General features: G+C 35.2%; 1 non-coding gene across 1 annotated transcript; it reads left to right on the forward strand.

Annotated features, from left to right (window-relative positions):
- The first annotated feature begins 14828 nt into the window (after window positions 1–14828).
- On the forward strand, window positions 14829–14932 carry LOC148763733 (U6 spliceosomal RNA). The gene has a single exon (XR_016025649.1). It is a non-coding gene; the product is annotated as a U6 spliceosomal RNA (small nuclear RNA).
- The last annotated feature ends 4877 nt before the right edge of the window (window positions 14933–19809 follow it).

Below are 19809 nucleotides of genomic sequence, written 5' to 3' on the forward strand. Positions count from 1 at the left end.
TTTTCTATTAAGCTTGAGTTTTCTTATTCCCAAGCATTTCTCTTTATTTTCCATGATTAAATTACATGTTTTCATGATGAATTCAATTCTGAAAAAATGGGTTAGGAGAGAGAAAGTTGTTGGATTTATTTGATTTTAATTTATGTTAGTGTTTTTAGTTAGTTTAGCATATTTAGAAACAAAACAACAAGAAAAGAATTTATTTTCTCCCCCAACCATTAATGGCTGAATTTACCATGTAGTGAGTGAGGATGAGTTTGATTTTATTCTAGAAGAATTGGTTAAGGAATAATGAATTATGAGCCTAGAAAAATAATGGGAATTTTTGGAACAAAAATACGAATTTTTACCCACTAGGGGTATTTTCGTAATTTGCTGTTGGGACTGATAATTTGCACCACATTGAGGGACATTAAGTTAATTTGGGTGCAATTGAGGTATAGAAACTGAAAAGAATTAAATTGGAGTTTAAACGGACCCGTTAGGAATTTAATCGGGTGATAAGACGAATTAGGCCAACACTGAGTTTAGATAGTTACCAGTGCATTTTTGCATTCCATATCATGCATTGGTAGTCTAAATTAGTTTAATTTTGATTTAGTACCAACTTGGTGAAATTCTTGATTTTGTACTGTGTCAAGGTGGTGAGTCCTCCGATAAAGGCAAGGAAATTGCATCCGAGGACCAGTAGACAGAGTGCTTCGAAAGTCTGCATTCTAGACATTGTGAGTAAACTTACTGTCATTTTAATTATCTAGGGTGGTTTTTAGATGCTTTCATGAATTCTATGGAAAAAAAAATTTAAAAAGATAAATTTTCATGTTTTAGGAATAAATGAGTTTCAATGAAATTAAATTATAAATTGTTTTGAAATTAATAGTGATTTTGAAAAATAGAGTACACGGAGACTGTTAATTGTGGCAATTTGATTGTTTAAATTAACTGGCTTATGATAAATCGAGCATAATTGGCTAGTTGGCAATTGTATTGAAATGCGAATTGTTTGGTTACCTTGAAAAACTGCGAATTACAAAATTGCCATATCATGTTATTGAGTTTTATTATATGGTGGATTATATATTAATTAATCACTACAGTAGGGGGTTTCTGTGGACCAGCCTTTTAGAGGGGCACTGTAAACTCCATTATATTCTTACCTCGAACGGAGAGGCGCGTAGGGTATCTCCTGGGGTAAAGTTTAGGGTTCACTTCACGCTAAACCACCACGTGAGGGGGAACTCAGCCAACGCCAAGGAACGGCTATGTTTTCAAAACAAAAACATGATTAATGTGAAATGTGAATTTTAATAGTTGGTAGGATGCCTCGGCCAAGGTGTCCCCGAGAATGGCTTTATGGCACAAGCCTAGATTTTTGTGAGATTCATAAGCCTTTTTACGTATTTTGAACGAGATGTGTTCTAATTGTATAACCCAGTTTATGATGATTTACTTTATTGTCTCCATGTACTCAACTCTAGATGTTTATGATGATGTTTGTTTACTCATTAGGATTTTATAATCTCAACACCCTCCTTTCCACCCATTTCAGGTTCAGTATAGACTGTAGATAGCTGATCTCATCGAGGACTACAATGGGATCTGCATTTTCCAAACCGTAGGTTCACAGTCCTCTTTACTTTTGTTTATTCGGGGGCACTCTTGCTATTGTAAATTAAATTAAATATTTTGACTTACTGTATTTAAGTATGTATAAATTTATTTAGCTTTTACGCTATAAAAATTATTCACGTATAACTCTATAAATATTGTTTTATAAGAAAATAGAATATTTTACTTAATATTTCTTTTATTTTCTTATTATATTCAAATAACCATAATTTCGTTTTAAATGAAGATTTTAGACTTTTAAACTCATTTTGATTATGAATTATGTGTTTTGTACTTGTATATTACGTTTTAGCCAGTTTCAAAATTTTTGAGAAAAATGACCAAAATACTCCTGTGAGATAAAAAATTAATATTTTATTTGTTTAAAGTTGGAAACAGCTTAAAATCTTTTAAAACACGATATTTGACAATGGTTGCTCACAAGGGAACATAGAAACTGATAGTAAAGCCTTGCGGGGTTTCAGGTTGACATTCCAAGCAATAAGTGTCTACCAAGACACCGCGACGGTTGTCACGGGCTCGAGGGGAGTACCGGGTCGTGACAATTCGATTGGTATCAGAGCTTTTGATTTTAAAGATCAACGTTTTTAGTTTTAAAGTTGTTTTAAAAATTTACAATATCAGTGTGGCCCCGGATTAAGTTAAGTTAGGTTAGGTTGAATAGAATGCATGCATCTGCATATAGAACCTAAGGTTATCTAAACTTGCTCGTATTTTTTTATAGATTACAATGCCTCCTCGACGCGAATGCCCACCTCTCACTAGATCGGTTGGGAGGGGAAGAGGTCGTTCCCAACATCATCAGCCAGATACAGTAGAGGAGGAATCAGCTACATCTACCATTCGGGCAGCACCTGCTGCTGATCAGGCCGATAGTCCTCCACATCCTCTATCTCCTCAGCCACCTACGGGTATTCCCGCCATGCCTACTGAGGCAGCACAAGCATTGGCAGCTTTCTTTGCAGCAATGGCTGGTCAAGCTCAGACTGGTCAAGTTCCACCTGTAGTGCCTCCAGCTACTCCTTTAGTTCCACCACCAGTACAGGATGTATCCATTTCCAAGAAGCTGAAGGAGGCTAGGCAATTGGGTTGTGTATCTTTCACGGGTGAGTTGGATGTCACTGTGGCAAAGGACTGGATTAATCAAGTTTCAGAGACTCTCTCTGATATGGGATTAGACGACGACATAAAGCTGATGGTGGCTACGAGATTATTAGAGAAGAGGGCTCTTACTTGGTGGAATTTGGTGAAGTCCCGTTCCGCTACTCCTCAGACATGGTCTGATTTTCTCAAGGAATTCGATGGTCAGTATTTCACTTATTTCCATCAGAAAGAAAAGAAGAGAGAATTTCTGAGTTTGAAATAAGGAAATCTAATTGTAGAGGAGTACGAGACTCGTTTTAACGAGTTGATGTTTTATGTGCCGGATCTGGTGAAATCTGAGCAGGATCAAGCCAGCTATTTCGAGGAAGGGCTCCGTAATGAGATTAGAGAGCGAATGACAGTGACTGGTAGGGAGCCACATAAGGAGGTGGTACAGATGACTTTACGGGCTGAAAAGCTCGCGATTGAGAATAGGAGGATTCGGACTGAGTTTGCAAAAAGGAGGAATCCTGGTATGTCTTCTAGTCAGCCAGTAAAAAGAGGCAAGGACTCAGCGACTTCAGGGAGCACTACTTCTGTTTTCGTGACATCTCCTCGACCTTCATTTCCACCATCACAGCAGAGACCTTCGAAGTTTAGCAGATCTGCTATGATTGGTTTTGGGAAGAGTTCCGAAGGTTCTGATAGATGCAGAAATTGTGGGAATTATCATAGTGGGCTATGTAGAGGGCCAACAAGATGTTTCCAATCTGGACAGACGGGTCATATTAGGAGTAATTGCCCACAGTTAGGACGAGCCACTATAGCTACATCATCTCCACCAGCTCGCACTGATATACAGAGGAGAGATTCTTCTGGGTTACCATCGAGACAAGGAGTAACCATACGGTTCGGTGTGGAGAGTAATACCTCGTCACATCCACCTTCGAGACCACAGACTCGTACCGCGACAAGAGTTTTTGCTGTGACAGAAGATGAGGCACAGGTCCGACCTGGAGCAGTGACAGGTACTATGTCTTTATTTGATAAAAATGTTTATGTTTTGATAGATTCTGGCTCAGATAGATCTTATGTGAGTACGACATTTGCATCAATTGCTGATAGAAACCTGTCACCATTAGAGGGAGAAATTGTAGTGCATACCCCTCTAGGAGAACAGTTGATTAGAAATATTTGTTATAGAGACTGTGGGGTAAGGGTAGGTGAGGAAGAATTTAAGGGTGACTTAATTCCTCTAGAGATCTTGGATTTTGATTTAATATTGGGTATGGACTGGTTAACTGCACATCGAGCGAACATGGATTGTTTTCAAAAAGAAGTTGTTCTTCGGAATTCGGAGGGAGCAGAGATTGTGTTTGTAGGGGAACGTCGAGTATTACCATCTTGTGTAATCTCAGCCATCAAAGCTTCGAAATTAGTGCAAAAGGGTATCCGACTTATTTGGCATATGTGATCGATACTTCAAAGGGGGAACCTAAGTTAGAGGATGTCCCAATAGTAAGTGAGTTTCCTGATGTATTTCCTGATGATTAACCGGGACTACCTCCTGATCAGGAGCTTGAGTTCCCTATTGATTTACTTCCGGGTACCGCACCTATTTCTATTCCTCCATATAGAATGGCTCCAGCAGAGTTGAAAGAACTGAAAGTCCAGTTGCAAGATTTGGTGGATAAAGGTTTCATTCGCTCTAGCATTTCTCCTTGGGGAGCACCAGTCCTATTTGTAAAGAAGAAGGATGGCACTCTTCGATTGTGTATCGATTATCGTCAGTTGAACCGAGTGACCATCAAGAATAAATACCCTTTACCCCGGATAGATGATCTTTTTGATCAATTACGAGGTGCTATGGTATTCTCTAAGATTGATTTGAGATCTGGGTACTATTAGTTGAGGATTAAGGAGCAGGATATACCCAAGACTGCTTTCAGGACGCGTTATGGGTATTATGAGTTTCTGGTGATGCCGTTTGGTTTGACTAATGCCCCGGCAGTTTTTATGGATCTTATGAACAGGGTGTTCCATCCATACTTGGATAAGTTTGTGATAGTATTCATCGATGACATCCTGGTTTATTCGAAGAATGATGATGAACATGCTGCCCATTTGTGCATTGTGTTGCAAACTTTGCACAAGAGACAACTCTATGCCAAGTTCTCTAAATGTGAATTCTAGTTGAAGGAAGTGGTTTTCTTGGGACATGTGGTGTCCGGAGCTAGAATTTATGTCGATCCTAAGAAGATAGAGGCAATCTTGCAATGAGAGCAACCAAGAACGGTTACAGAGATTCGTAGTTTCCTTGGCTTAGCCGGTTATTACCGGAGATTTGTTCAGGGATTTTCTTTGATAGCAGCTCCTCTGACTCGTCTGACTCGTAAAGGAGTTAAGTTTGAGTGGGATGATGTTTGTGAGAATCGATTTCAGGAGCTAAAGAACCGGTTAACCTCTGCTCCCGTTTTAACACTTCCTGTTAGTGGAAAAGAATTTGTGGTATATAGCGATGCATCTAAGTTGGGATTAGGGTGTGTGTTGATGCAGGACGAGAAGGTAATAGCTTATGCTTCCCGGCAGTTGAAGAAGCACGAGATGAATTACCCTACTCATGACTTGGAGTTAGCAGCAGTAGTATTTGCTTTGAAGATTTGGAGACATTATTTATATGGTGAGCGTTGCCGAATTTTTACTGATCATAAGAGTTTGAAGTATTTGCTCACCCAGAAAGAGCTTAACTTGAGACAGAGACGATGGTTGGAGTTGATTAAGGATTATGACTTAGTGATTGATTATCATCCGGGAAAAACAAATGTTGTAGCAGATGCCTTAAGTCATAAATCCTCATCGTCGTTAGCAACACTTCGAAGTTCTTATTTTTTGATGTTACTTGAGATGAAATCTCTACGGATCCAGTTGAATAATGGTGAGGATGGAACCCTACTTGCTAGTTTCGTCGTGAGACCTTCATTGTTGAATCAGATCAGAGAATTGCAGAAATCTGATGATTGGTTGAAACAGGAAGTTCAAAAGCTGCAAGATGGAGAAGCTAGTGAGTTTAGACTCAACGATGATGGTACTTTGATGCTTAGAGATCGAATTTGTGTCCCTAAGGATGATCAGTTGAGACAAGCTATTTTGGAGGAAGCTCATTCTTCCACCTACGCTTTCAATCCCGGAAGCACCAAGATGTATCGGATTATTAAAGAAAGTTATTGGTGGTCGGGTATGAAACGAGACATAGCAGAGTTTGTAGCGAAATGTCTCACATGCCAACAGATCAAGGCAGAGCATCAAAAACCGTCAGGTACTCTTCAACCTTTACCGATTCCTGAATGGAAGTGGGAACACGTGACTATGGACTTTGTATTGGGTTTGCCGCGGATACAAAGTGGGAAGGATACTATTTGGGTGATTGTGGATAGACTGACTAAGTTCACTCATTTTTTGGCTATCCATAGCACGTATTCTATTGAGAAACTGGCGAAACTTTATATAGATGAGATTGTGAGATTACATGGAATCCCAGTTTCTATTGTGTCAGATCGAGACCCTCGATTTACTTCTCGATTTTGGCCGAAATTTCAAGAAGCTCTTGGAACTAAGTTGAGATTTAGTACTGCTTTTCACCCACAGACGGATGGTCAATCCGAAAGGACCATTTAGACCTTGGAGGATATGTTACGGACTTGTGTTATTGACTTTATCGGGAGTTGGGACAAACACTTGCCATTGGTGGAGTTTGCTTATAATAATAGTTTTCAGTCTAGTATTGGGATGGCACCATACGAGGCTTTGTATGGAAGGAAATGCCGAACTCCACTCTGTTGGGATGAAGTAGGTGAAAGGAAATTGGTGAATGTGGAATTGATTGATTTGACAAACGATAAGGTCAAAGTTATCCGAGAGCGATTAAAGACAGCTCAAGATAGGCAGAAGAATTATTCGGATAAACGAAGGAAAGATTTGGAGTTTGAAGTCGACGATAAAGTTTTTCTTAAGGTTTCTCCTTGGAAAGGTAATAATTTGAAATTTCCAAGTATTAAATCTTATTTGATTATACTATTGTGATAATTTGTGGTATTTATTGAATGATGAAAGGTGTGATTCGATTCGCGAAGAGGGAAAAGCTCAATCCAAGATATATTGGACCCTTTCGTATCATTGAAAGGATTGGGCCAGTGGCTTACAGACTTGAATTACCCCCAGAGTTAGATCGGATTTATAATGTCTTCCACGTCTCGATGTTGAAAAAGTATGTTCCCGATCCCTCTCACATTTTAGAGACATCTCCCATTGAGTTGCATGAGGATTTGAAGTTCGAGGTATAACTTGTACGTATTCTAGATCGAAAGGATCGAGTGCTAAGGAACAAGAGCATTCCAATGGTGAAAGTATTGTGGAAGAATGCTCGAATGGAGGAGATGACGTGGGAAGTCGAGAGCCAGATGAGAAATCAATATCCACATCTTTTCTTTGAATCAGGTAAGTGAAATTTTGAGGTCAAAATTTTATTTTAAGGGGGGTAGTGCTGTAAAGCCCGACCTTATAAAATACTATTCATGACATACATGTGATGATAGCATGATTGCATGCTAGGAGAGTTTCGAAAAATTTACAAAAGTCGGTATTGTACCTAGAGGTACAACAAAGTTTGTTTAATCCTCGAACTAGATCAAATAGGAATTTTAATGTGAGATTAAGAGTTTCACAGTTCATGGATGACTTAAAATGGTAATTTGGAGTTTGAGGATCAATTTGGAGTCAAATCGGAATTTTCACTAACTAGGGGTAAAATGGTCATTTACCACTTGGGGATAAAATGGGAATTTTAGAAAAGATTTTTTTGACCCCATTTGACTTATTGGAGTATAATTTGACTTATTGGAGTATGATTTGAGGTTTAGAAGTGAAAAATTTTAATTTCGGTATAATTTAGAGTAAAAAGGTAAAATGGTAATTTTGCCACCTCAGGGGTAAAATTGTAATTTTCCACCACCAAGATATTTTTTCAGCACATGGTCTTCCTTTATCTTCATCTTTGACCCTTGACTAATCATGCGGTGGAGATAAAATGTTTAAATTTTTAAAATTTTAAAAACGGACCAGTGACATGATGCCACGTGTCATGCCTTTATTAATTTATTATTTTCTTTTTTAAAAGGCACAAAAATCAGCTCATCTTCCACCCCATGGCCGGCCAAACCAGCAAGAAGAGAGAGAAAACAAAAACAAAACCCTAGAGAGAGAAAATCAAAGAAAAAGTGTGAATTTTCAAAGAAATTAAGTGAAAAAGGTGAGATTTTTTCTATTAAGCTTGAGTTTTCTTATTCCCAAGCATTTCTCTTTATTTTCCATGATTAAATTACATGTTTTCATGATGAATTCAATTCTGAAAAAATGGGTTAGGAGAGAGAAAGTTATTGGATTTATTTGATTTTAATTTATGTTAGTGTTTTTAGTTAGTTTAGCATATTTAGAAATAAAACAACAAGAAAAGAATTTATTTTCTCCCCCAACCATTAATGGCTGAATTTACCATGTAGTGAGTGAGGATGAGTTTGATTTTATTCTAGGAGAATTGGTTAAGGAATAATGAATTATGAGCCTAGAAAAATAATGGGAATTTTCAGAGCAAAAATATGAATTTTTACCCACTAGGGGTATTTTTGTAATTTGCTGTTAGGACTGATAATTTGCACCACACTGAGGGACATTAAATCAATTTGGGTGCAATTGAGGTATAGAAACTGAAAAGAATTAAATTGGAGTTTAAACGGACCCGTTAGGAATTTAATCAAGTGATAAGACAAATTAGGCCAAGACTGAGTTTAGATAGTTACCAGTGCATTTTTGCATTCCATATCATGCATTGGTAGTCTAAATTAGTTTAATTTTGATTTAGTACCAACTTGGTGAAATTCTTGATTTTGTATTGTGTCAAGGTGGTGAGTCATCCGATAAAGGCAAGGAAATTGCATCCGAGGACCGATAGACAGAGTGCTTCGAAAGTCTGCATTCTAGACATTGTGAGTAAACTTACTGTCATTTTAATTATCTAGGGTGGTTTTTAGATGCTTTCATGAATTCTATGGAAAAAAGAATTTAAAAAGATAAATTTTCATGTTTTATGATTAAATGAGTTTCAATGAAATTAACTTATAAATTGTTTTGAAATTAATAGTGATTTTGAAAAATAGAGTACACGGAGACTGTTAATTGTGACAATTTGATTGTTTAAATTAACTGGCTTATGATAAATCGAGCATGATTGGCTAGTTGGCAATTGTATTGAAATGCGAATTGTTTGGTTACCTTGAAAAACTGCGAATTACAAAATTGTCATATCATGTTATTGAGTTTTATTATATGGTGGATTATATATTAATTAATCACTGCAATAGGGGGTTTCTGTGGACCAACCTTTTAGAGGGGCACGGTAAACCTCATTATATTCTTACCTCGAACGGAGAGGCGCGTAGGGTATCTCCTGGGGTACAGTTTAGGGTTCACTTCACGCTAAACCACCACGTGAGGGGGAACTCAGCCAACGCCAAGGAACGGCTATGTTTTCAAAACAAAAACATGATTAATGTGAAATGTGAATTTTAATAGTTGGTAGGATGCCTCAGCCAAGGTGTCCCCGAGAATGGATTTATGGCACAAGCCTAGATTTTTGTGAGATTCATAAGCCTTTTTACGTATTTTGAACGAGATGTGTTCTAATTGTTTAACCCAGTTTATGATGATTTACTTTATTGTCTCCATTACTCAACTCTAGATGTTTATGATGATGTTTGTTTACTCATTTGGATTTTATAATCTCACCACTTTCCTTTCCACCCATTTCAGGTTCAGTATAGATTGTAGATAGCTGATCTCATCGAGGACTACAGTGGGATCTGTATTTTCCAAACCGTAGGTTCACAGTCCTTTAGACTTTTGTTTATTCGGGGGCACTTTTATTATTGTAAATTAAATTAAATATTTTGACTTACTGTATTTAAGTATGTATAAATTTATTTAGCTTTTACACTATAAAAATTATTCACGTATAACTCTATAAATATTGTTTTATAAGAAAATAGAATATTTTACTTAATATTTCTTTTATTTTCTTATTATATTCAAATAACCATAATTTCGTTTTAAATGAAGATTTTAGACTTTTAAACTCATTTTGAATATGAATTATGTGTTTTGTACTTGTATATTACGTTTTAGCCAATTTCGAAATTTTTGAGAAAAATGACCAAAATACCCCTGTGAGACAAAAAATTAATATTTTATTTGTTTAAAGTTGGAAACAGCTTAAAATCTTTTAGAACACGATATTTGACAATGGTTGCTCACAAGGGAACAGAGAAACTGATAGTAAAGCCTTACGGGGTTTCGGGTTGACATTTCGAGCAATAAGTGTCTACCGAGACACCGTGACGGTTATCACGGGCTCGAGGGGAGTACCGAGTCGTGACAAAATCTATTTTAAAGTGAAAATTAAGAGTAACCAATTGAAATTTACGGGGTTAAGTATGAAGGATTACAACACCAGCCTTTTCATTCAAGTTTTGATAGAGTTTGAGTTTAATTATAGTAACAATTACTGTATTTAGGTTTTTATTGTTGATAATGTACGAAAAAGGAGAGAATAAGAAGATGAGATTAGGTGTGAGAGAGTTGAAAAGAGATAAAAAATTATTTTTATCTTTTTTTAAAAAAATTAATATATAATATTTACTTTTAAGTCCCTCAAAGAATTATATTTAAGCAATAGAAACAATGGGCCTTGTTGATAAACAAAAAAAAATTAATAAAAAAAGTATGTTAGTTTAGGTGCATCTTTTTAAGGTTTTAAATTTTTATTTTCATATCTATAAATTAATGTTTATTGTTTTGTTATTTGAGTTTTTAATGCAAATTGTGTAAGAAACAATGAAAATAAGATGCAGAGATATCAAGCAAACAGAAAATTTTAAGATATTGCACATGGTTCAGCTTTTACCTATGTTCACAAAGTGAAATAATTTTTCTACTATTGAAAATTAAAATATAATAAAATCTCTCTCAATAATTTTCCTAACCAACTCAAGGATCTTTCACATATATTTTTTTAATAACCTCACTAGGAAACATACCCACTTTAACTCCAACTAGAGGAAAATGTAGCATTGCAAGGTATTCCTTATCTAAGGCTCTTAAGAGCACTACTTCAATTTTAAAACTTACAGACCCATTTTTACATTTTAAAAGTTCAAAATAAAGTAATGTGGAACAAAAAGTTTTAAATTGTACAACTACACAATGTTGTACACAAACTAAAATCCAAGATAAAGAAGATTTCAAATTCTAATTTATCTAAAACTCTACAAATCTTCACTTCTGATTTGAATTCAAACTTTTTGAACTTTTTCCATCAGCTGCATTGTAGTTCTTAAACTAACTCCACCTACTTTACAACATTTTTGTCAACTTTTCAAGCACAAAATTTTTCAAACCATTGGCATTCAAGACTATCCCCAACTACACATAATGAATCAAGAATGGTCCAACATTTGATTCCACAAATGGCCAATGCACATGTGTACCTGTCAAATTAATAGGCCTTATTGATTTTAAAAAGGCACCTAACGACCACTCCAATTCATCAACATTGGCAAGACTTTCCATCCTCTCACAATATTTACACTATGGGAACCTTTCATCACCTTCTCGATAATTGAAATCTCTTTCAATAACTGTCATCTCCTATACATTGTTCCCATTTTTTCGAAGCCTCACCTTCTAGACAATACAAACTAGTATGCAAATTCTCTCTCATAAAGAGCATGCAGCCTTATGTGACTTTTACCATTGGATCATTGGCAAAAAATTCCTACCTTTTAGAGTCTAATAAACTCAACGATATTAGATTTTTACACTTCTTTGAGAAATAGGTCGCACTATTCAAAGAGTGTCACAATCCAACCAAACATTTTGATTCTCGCAACTACAAGACCTATAACCTATATAATTGACTAAATACCCAAATTCAAATTCCTGGAATCATTCTTGAAGCAAATTAAAATAATCCTTTGAAAGTATATGTCATGATCGGGTGCTCTTTTCGAGCCCGTGACATCCGCCACGATGTCTCGATAGACATTCTTTACCCGGAATGTCAACTAAAACCTCATAAGGCTCTCGCATCAATTTTACATCTCCCCTGTGAGCAATAGTTAGTAAATATAATGTTTTAAGGGAATATAAACTATTTGAAGTCAAAACAAACAAAAAATAATTTCTGCCACACAGGGGTATTTTGGTCATTTTTATCCAAAAATTTTGAAACTTGGTAAGAATACAGCATACGATCGAAAAATATATATTTCTTATTTAAAAATAATTTTAGTAATCTAATTCATCCATTTAAAATAAAATTTTGGCTAATCAAATTGAATAAAAATATTAAATAAAATATTCCATTTTCTTATAAAACAATATTTATAAAATTTTGCGTAAATAATTTTTGTAGCGTAAAAGCAAAATAAATTCATACATACAGTGGCACATGTAGCCAGGTATACAAAATATTCTACAATGACATGTGGGCCCCTAAAATAAACAAATATGTACAAGAAAATAGACCTTTGATTTCTAAGGATGTAAATCCTAAAGTAGATCCTCGACGAAAATCAGCTATCTATAGATTATCCTGAGCATGAAATGGGTGAGAAGAAGGGGTGAGTTTTTATAAACCTAGTGAGTAAGCAAAAGTTCATCTATAGCATCTAAAGCCGAGTAAATGGAGACAGTTAAATCATCCAATCATAATATAATTCATAACATTCCAAAACTCATTTCAATTCATATAAAACAATTACATTTCATCAAAATAATCATCAAGGCTTATGATTCTTTTAATAACTTGGCTTGTGCCAAAACTCATACTCGAGGACACCTTGGCCCGGGCATCCTACCAAGTCCGCCAAGGCTGTTAAAACAATATATACACATAAAACATGTTTTTACGTTTAAAAACGTAGCCGTTCCTTGGCTTTGGCTGAGTTTCACCCTCACGTGGTGGTTCGGCGTGAAGTGAACTCTAAATATACCTTAGGAGATACCCTCCACACCTCTCATACTAAGGTAAAATATAACGGGGTTTACCGTGCCCCTCTAATAGGTTGGTCCACAAAAACCCACCCACTGCAGTAAGCTACTCAAATAACCCACCAAATCAATAAACATTTCGACAGCATGACATGGCTAATATGATATTACCCAGCCTGTGTCACGGCAAAACAAAACAGTTTATATATTCCATACAAAACACAAATCCAGCCATTCATGCCATCACATTGTCATAAGCCACCAATTCAAACCATATATCAAAACACGAGTATATAGTCTCCACTTACTCAATTTCCAAACCAGTATTCAGTCTCAAAACAAGTTATAAAACTCATTTCATTTAACACTTATGTTTTAAAATGTAATAATTTACCATTTAAACTCATTATTCTTTAAAACATAAAAACGAGTAGAAACAACTTTAGATAGTTAAGATGAAAGTCTGTTACTCACAATAGTAGGAGTTTGGAGTACTCCTATTCTTGGTCCTCGGGCACAATATCTTTACCCTTATCAGAGGGCTCACCACTTATACATAATACACGATATGTAATTCAATATATTTGTGTCAAACTGTTATAAAACTATTTCAGGCTCTATATGAATGCATGACATTGAATGAGAATTGTCCGAATAATCACTTAAATACGGTGTTCTACATGGGTTCAATTATGATCGGACTGAATTGGCATTCGACCTACTTGCACTATGCCTTGTTTAATTAGCCAAAACATCCAATTCAACTCCAAATATCTTCATTACACTTCCAATATTCCAAATACACTAAAGCACCTCAATGAGCTTAATTGTGACTTAATTCACTGTAATCGAAATTCATTCCGATTTCGATATCCGATACAATAAATCATCAATTCCTAGCTAAATAACATGATTTACAACCAAATCCATCATCAACATGCTCTATGGAAAATTCGACCAAATGAGGGTGGTTGAAGAACATGTGATTTTCTTGCTTGTTTTTCCTTCCAAACATCACAAAATGACTAAAAACACTAGGATATTATGAAATCTAGCAAAATTCATAACCAAAACTTCTCTCTCTAGATTTGGCCAGCAAAGGTTCCCTCTTGAAAACTTGAATTTCAGCCATGGAGAATGAAAAAGAATGCATGGGAAAGGTAGATCACAAGCTAAATTAAAAAATCTTACCTTTACTTGCTTGATTCCTTGAAATCCAACAATTTATCTTGAATTTTTCTTTCCTAGGGTTTGTTCTTCTCTTTTTCTCTTTGTTCCCTTGCTTGGCCGGCCATAAGAGTGTGAATGTGAAGGTTATAAGTGAGTTTATATGGGCAATTAAAATAATATTAAGCTTGACACTTGTCACCTTTTAATTGGTCCATGTTTAAAACCTTAATAATTAAGCATTCCATTCCCACCACATATAATCTCTCACTTAAAAAAAATAATGGGTGAAATTCATGGGTTTGACAAGTGTCATGGTGGTGTAAAATTCTAAAAATTCCAATTATGTCCTCGTGGACACGTAAAATGATCGTTTTGCCCTTATGTTTGAAAAAATGTCGAAATTGAAATTTTTCACTTTTTAAATTCAAATAATGCTCTAATTAATCAAATTTAGTCAAAATATGATCCAACATTCCAATTTTACCCACGGATGGAAAAATGATCATTTTGCCCCTACGTTATGAAAATTCTCGAATTAACTCCAAATCAATTCTCGAACTCCGAATCACCATATTAAGACATTCTAAGGTTCAATAACTCTCAAATACATCCTAAAATCTTTATTCAAACTAGTTCGAGATTTTAATCGACTTAATTGTACCACTAGGTACGATATCGACTTTTAACGATTCTTCGATACATTCACTTATGCAAACATTCTATTAAGCACATGAATGACATGACAAGTATATAATAGAGTAGGGCCTGACAGTATAAGTAAGTGACATATGCAAAATCTAAATACCAAACTCACTAAAATTTGCATCCATAATTTTTAGATTGAAAAAACAGTATCACAATCATCATTAATAGTAACTAAAACATACAAAGAAGATTAGCATAGTCCCTACACAGGTTGACATGCACAAATCGAAAAATGGTCCTAATTTTTTCCAATATTCTCAAAAGTCAAATGCGAGATGGAGGTTAAAAGATAATCTGACATATCATATGTGTCCTGCAGAAAGAGTGCTACGTTGGACAAGTGGAATCTTTGAACATATTTAATTGCTATCCAAATGTGAAGATTAATGTCTTCATATGGAATTTTCAGACATAGTGAGATATTTTAGATTGTGTTTTGGTTGGACAGCAGTAAATGCTTGTTGTTGAAGGTTTTTTTCTTTTGTTGTGGGCTAACACTTTTTCTTTAGATGCCCATTCAATAATTTTTTGACGACCAGCTACCCTTTCCTCGAACCTTTTTGGTAATATAGAAAGTGATCCTTTGGTAAAGTTGGATCTGACTACCTATAGAAATGGATGGCCTATAAGTTCAAGACCAAATGCTAGTTCATCTACTTGTTGTGGGCTTAAGACTGTTGTGCTACCCATTGCAACATAAATGACATAAGTTGTAGTTAGTTTATCAAGCCAACTTAAGCAAGCTGAGTCCTCAAGCCAAAAATTCCCCATAAAAGTTCCCCTATAATTGCTTGCAAGTAATGGACCTATGGGCAAGTTGTTGGGAATCAATTGCGTGGCTGATGGATCTAGTTCATAAAATGTGTTTGTTAGAATTAGATTAATACTTTTGACAATTTGTATGGTGCTACAAACTAACTTAAAAATTGCTTTCTACATTCTTGGGTCATAACTGCTCCATGGAATGTCAGAACTTCTCCAAGCAAGAATTTCATGTGACAACGAGATTGATTCACCATTTAGCAAAGTTCTTGCAAATTAATTCTAAGTTATTCTTGTTAAGTTAAGGAGAATATAATATGGCTCCTGTTAGGCAGCCTCTATTTTAGGTTAGGTTGAACAAAGATGAATGAAGTATTGGTATACAAAAGAAAAGCACACGCAATTCATGCATAATCTAGGAAATATATACAACCTACTAGTCACTTGGTAGTTATAAAAGATATTACAAGTAAAGGTATCATAAAAGTAACTGAACACAGTAGCATGTTTTCAACTTCCACGTTCGAGTCATGCTGTTGTTTCAACTAACAATAACTCATTGCCGGCATTATCAACAACACTCTCCCTTAATGCTTGCAACTTGAATTGTCAAGTTATCTTTGTTAAGTTCAAACTTCGACTTAGATTGAGACTTGGTCATAATGTCTGCAACCTGGTTTTCTGATTTGTAATATTGCACAAGTATCTCCCCCTTCTTTTTTGCACCTTTGAGGGCATGGTATTTGATGTTGATGTGCTTGGTTTTCCCATGAAACACAAGATTCTTGGACATAAAGATTGCTGATTTGTTATCAACAAACAACTTTATAGCATTTGTTTGATCAATGCCATGATCATGTCAAATTTTCCTCAGCCAGATTGCTTGATTTAAAGCTTTAGCTGCTACCACATATTCTGCTTCAGATGAGGATTGAGCCACTATATTCTACTTGTGAAAGTTCCATGAAAAAGGATCCTTTCCAAGTGAAAATATGTATCTTGATGTGCTTTTACCATCATCGTTGCAACTACCCCAATCGCTATCTGAAATCCTACAAGCTCAATAGTCTTGTTTTTGATGAAGTTTATTCTATTACAAGTTATACCTCTCAAATATTTGAGAGCAGTAACCATATGAAGTTGACTTGGTTTCTGCATGAATCTTGAGAGATAGCTTACAATATACATTGACTTTAGACAGGTAAAACAAATATATAGGAGACATCCTATAAGACTTCAATAATCACTAGGATTCTCTAGTGTTTCACCATAATTAAGAGATAACTTTTCATGTGCAACTAAAGGAGTTGAAGTTGATTTACATTCTGCCATCTTGAAGTGTTTGAGGACTTCTTGAATGTAGTTAGTTTGAGAAAGAGTAATACTTTCCATGGATTGATGAATTTCAAGGCCAAAAAAATAATTCATTTACCCCAATTAGACACGTGAAACTCTTTTTTCATTCCTGATTTAAATTCACCGATGCTTGCTTGATCTCCATCAATAATAAAAAATATCATCAACACAAAAAGACACTATTAAGGCCACTTCATTTTTGATTTTCTTCACACACAAAGTAGCTCATTTGAACTCTTGTAAAAACCTTGAGCTAATATGTAGGCATTAATCCTACTATGCCAGGCATGAGGGGCCTATTTCAAGCCATATAATGCCTTATGAAGCTTGTATACTTTGTTTTGTCTGTCACCAACTTCAAATCCTATTGGCTGCTTGATGAATATTTCTTCATTAACTCTACCATTCAAAAAAAGTAGACTTAACATCCATGTGGTAGATTTTCCAATCAAGCGTAGTAGAGAGAGCTATGAGAAGTTTGATGGTATCAAATCTTGTCATTGGTGTAAAAGTATCATGGTAGTCTATTCCAACAAGTTGAGAATAACCTTTTGCGACCAATCTCCCTTTATTTCTATTAAGGCTTCCATTAAAATTGAATTTTCATTTGAAAATCCATTTAACATCAAGTACATGGCCATTGATTGGTTAGTCTACCAATGACCAAGTATCATTTGCTTTATCATGTTAATCTCATTTCTCATAGCTTTTATCCATTCTTCAAGTTGTGAAGCATCTTCGAAAGAAATAAGATCAGATAAGGCCACTTGAAATCTGTAAAACCCGACCCTATAAATACATGTCATGACATACATGCACTGAGTAGCATGTTATTATACTAGGAAAGCACCTAAGAAAAGACGAAACCCGATATCGTACCTAACGGTACACTTGAGTTGATTTAACCTCGAACTAGTTCAAATAGGAATTGTAGGATGAAATTTAATATTTTATAGTCTAGAAATGACTAAAAATTATTGTTCGGAGTTCGAGGGTTCATTTGGGGTAAAATTAGAAATTTTGATATTCAAGGGCAAAATCGTCATTTTGCCACCTAAGATAATAATTTGATCATGGAGTGAAATTTTTTACCAAGATTAACTATTTGGAGTATAATTTAATGATAGGAAGTGAAAAAGTTTAATTCTGATGATTTCTGGAGTGTAGGGGCAAAATCGTAATTTTACCATCCACGGACAAAATTTGAGATTTTGAGAGAATTTAGATCAAATTTGACAAATTGGAGAATGGTATGAGTATAAGGGATGAAAAATATGTCTATGGGCAATTTTTCAGTTTTTTGGGCAAAAATGTAATTTTTCACTTTTACGGGGGTAAAAGTGTAAATTTCAAAAATTACTCCACCGAGACTTTGGATAAGTCTGAGAATTTTATCTAAGCTATGGATATGTTGGACAAGTGTATGGTGAAAATTTGGAAACAAATGGATGAAATTTTAAAAATGGGCCAATGGGAAAGTGACACGTGGTATTTTTTTTAATGAAATAATATTATTTTAATGAAAAGTCAGCCCATTTAAACCCAAATTTTGAGTGCTGGCCGGCCATAAGGAAGAACAAGAGAGGAAATAGAGAGGAAATGAAGAAAAAAAGAAAAACCAAAGAGAAACAAGAAAATTCAAAGGGAAATTCACGTTTTTCGCCCGTTTACGCGTCTAACGGTAAGATTTTTCGATTTTAGCTTGATTTCTACCTTTCCTATACCTTTATTTCCATTTAGCATGCTTGAGGAGAGAGATCAAAAAGTGATATCAAGGCCTGGACGAAATTCTAGGGGAGAGAAATTGAAATTTTTAGGTTTTGATTTTTAGTTAAATTGATAGTTTTAGTTAGTTAAATGTGTTTAGAAATTAAATTGGGCAAGAAATCATTAAATTTTCACAATACCCACTCTTGGCTGGATGCTCAATGCTGTACAATGATGATGAATTGATTTTATTCTAAGGAAAATGAAGAGAAAATGATGAAAAACGATTAAACGTGATAGAAAAACAAAATAAAAAATTAACCGAGTTAATGTCCCATTTTTGGCCGAATTTTTCAAGGAAGGGAGTGAGCTGATTTTGTTGTTTTTAGAAGGTTATTGGCTGATATTTAATGGTTAGAAATGTTGGAGAGAGAATGGGATGATTTAGAGTTAAAATGGAGCGCGTTAGCAATTTATCGGGCAAAGTGACAAAAATAGGTTAATATCGCGTTTAAGCCGGTTTAGGCTATTGCATTTCATACCATGCATTAGTATAGGATTTAAGTTAATTATATAGTGATTTAGCATCAATGTGATGAATTGTGTAAATTTTTGTAATGTGTCTAGGAGGAGAGCCTTCCGAAAAAGGCAAAGAAGTCGTACCCGACGAGTAGTGATCGGGGCGCTTAGAAAGCTTTTAGTTTGTACAAACGGTGAGTAAACTTATTATTATTGTAAATTATCTAGAGTTTATTTTTAAATGCCCTTTATGTATTTTATGAAATGAAAACGGGATTTTTGATGTTTTAGGAATAAATGTGATAAATAAAAATATATTGTATTGATTATGAAATTGAGTAATTGGAGGCTGCAAACTGACTTGAAAAATATATATTTTCCTAGGAATGGCTTATGAGAAATGAGTATATGTGGCTATATTTTGTGAGTGCATTTGGGAAATTTATGTAAGTTGATTTTACTATGCAGGCTGGATAAATAAATAAAAGCCACGTTATACTGTCGAAATTTTATTAAAATTGGTGGGTTAGTCACTGCAGTGACGGGTTTCCGTGGACTGCCTATTAGAGGGGCACGGTAAACCCAGTTATATAGTTACTCCGGTTGTAGAGGCGAGGAGGGTAACTCCCGGGGTAGTATTAGAGCTCACTTCACGTCGAACCCCCACGTGAATGTGTAACTCAACCAACGCCAAGGAACGGCTGGTTTTAAAAAAAAAAATATGTTTCACGTGTGAATATTTTAACACCCTTGGCGGACTCGGTTAGATACCTCGACCAA

This window comes from Theobroma cacao, chromosome 3 (assembly GCF_053813885.1).
Source record: "Theobroma cacao isolate CCN51 chromosome 3, ASM5381388v1, whole genome shotgun sequence".
Lineage (NCBI taxonomy): Eukaryota > Viridiplantae > Streptophyta > Magnoliopsida > Malvales > Malvaceae > Theobroma > Theobroma cacao.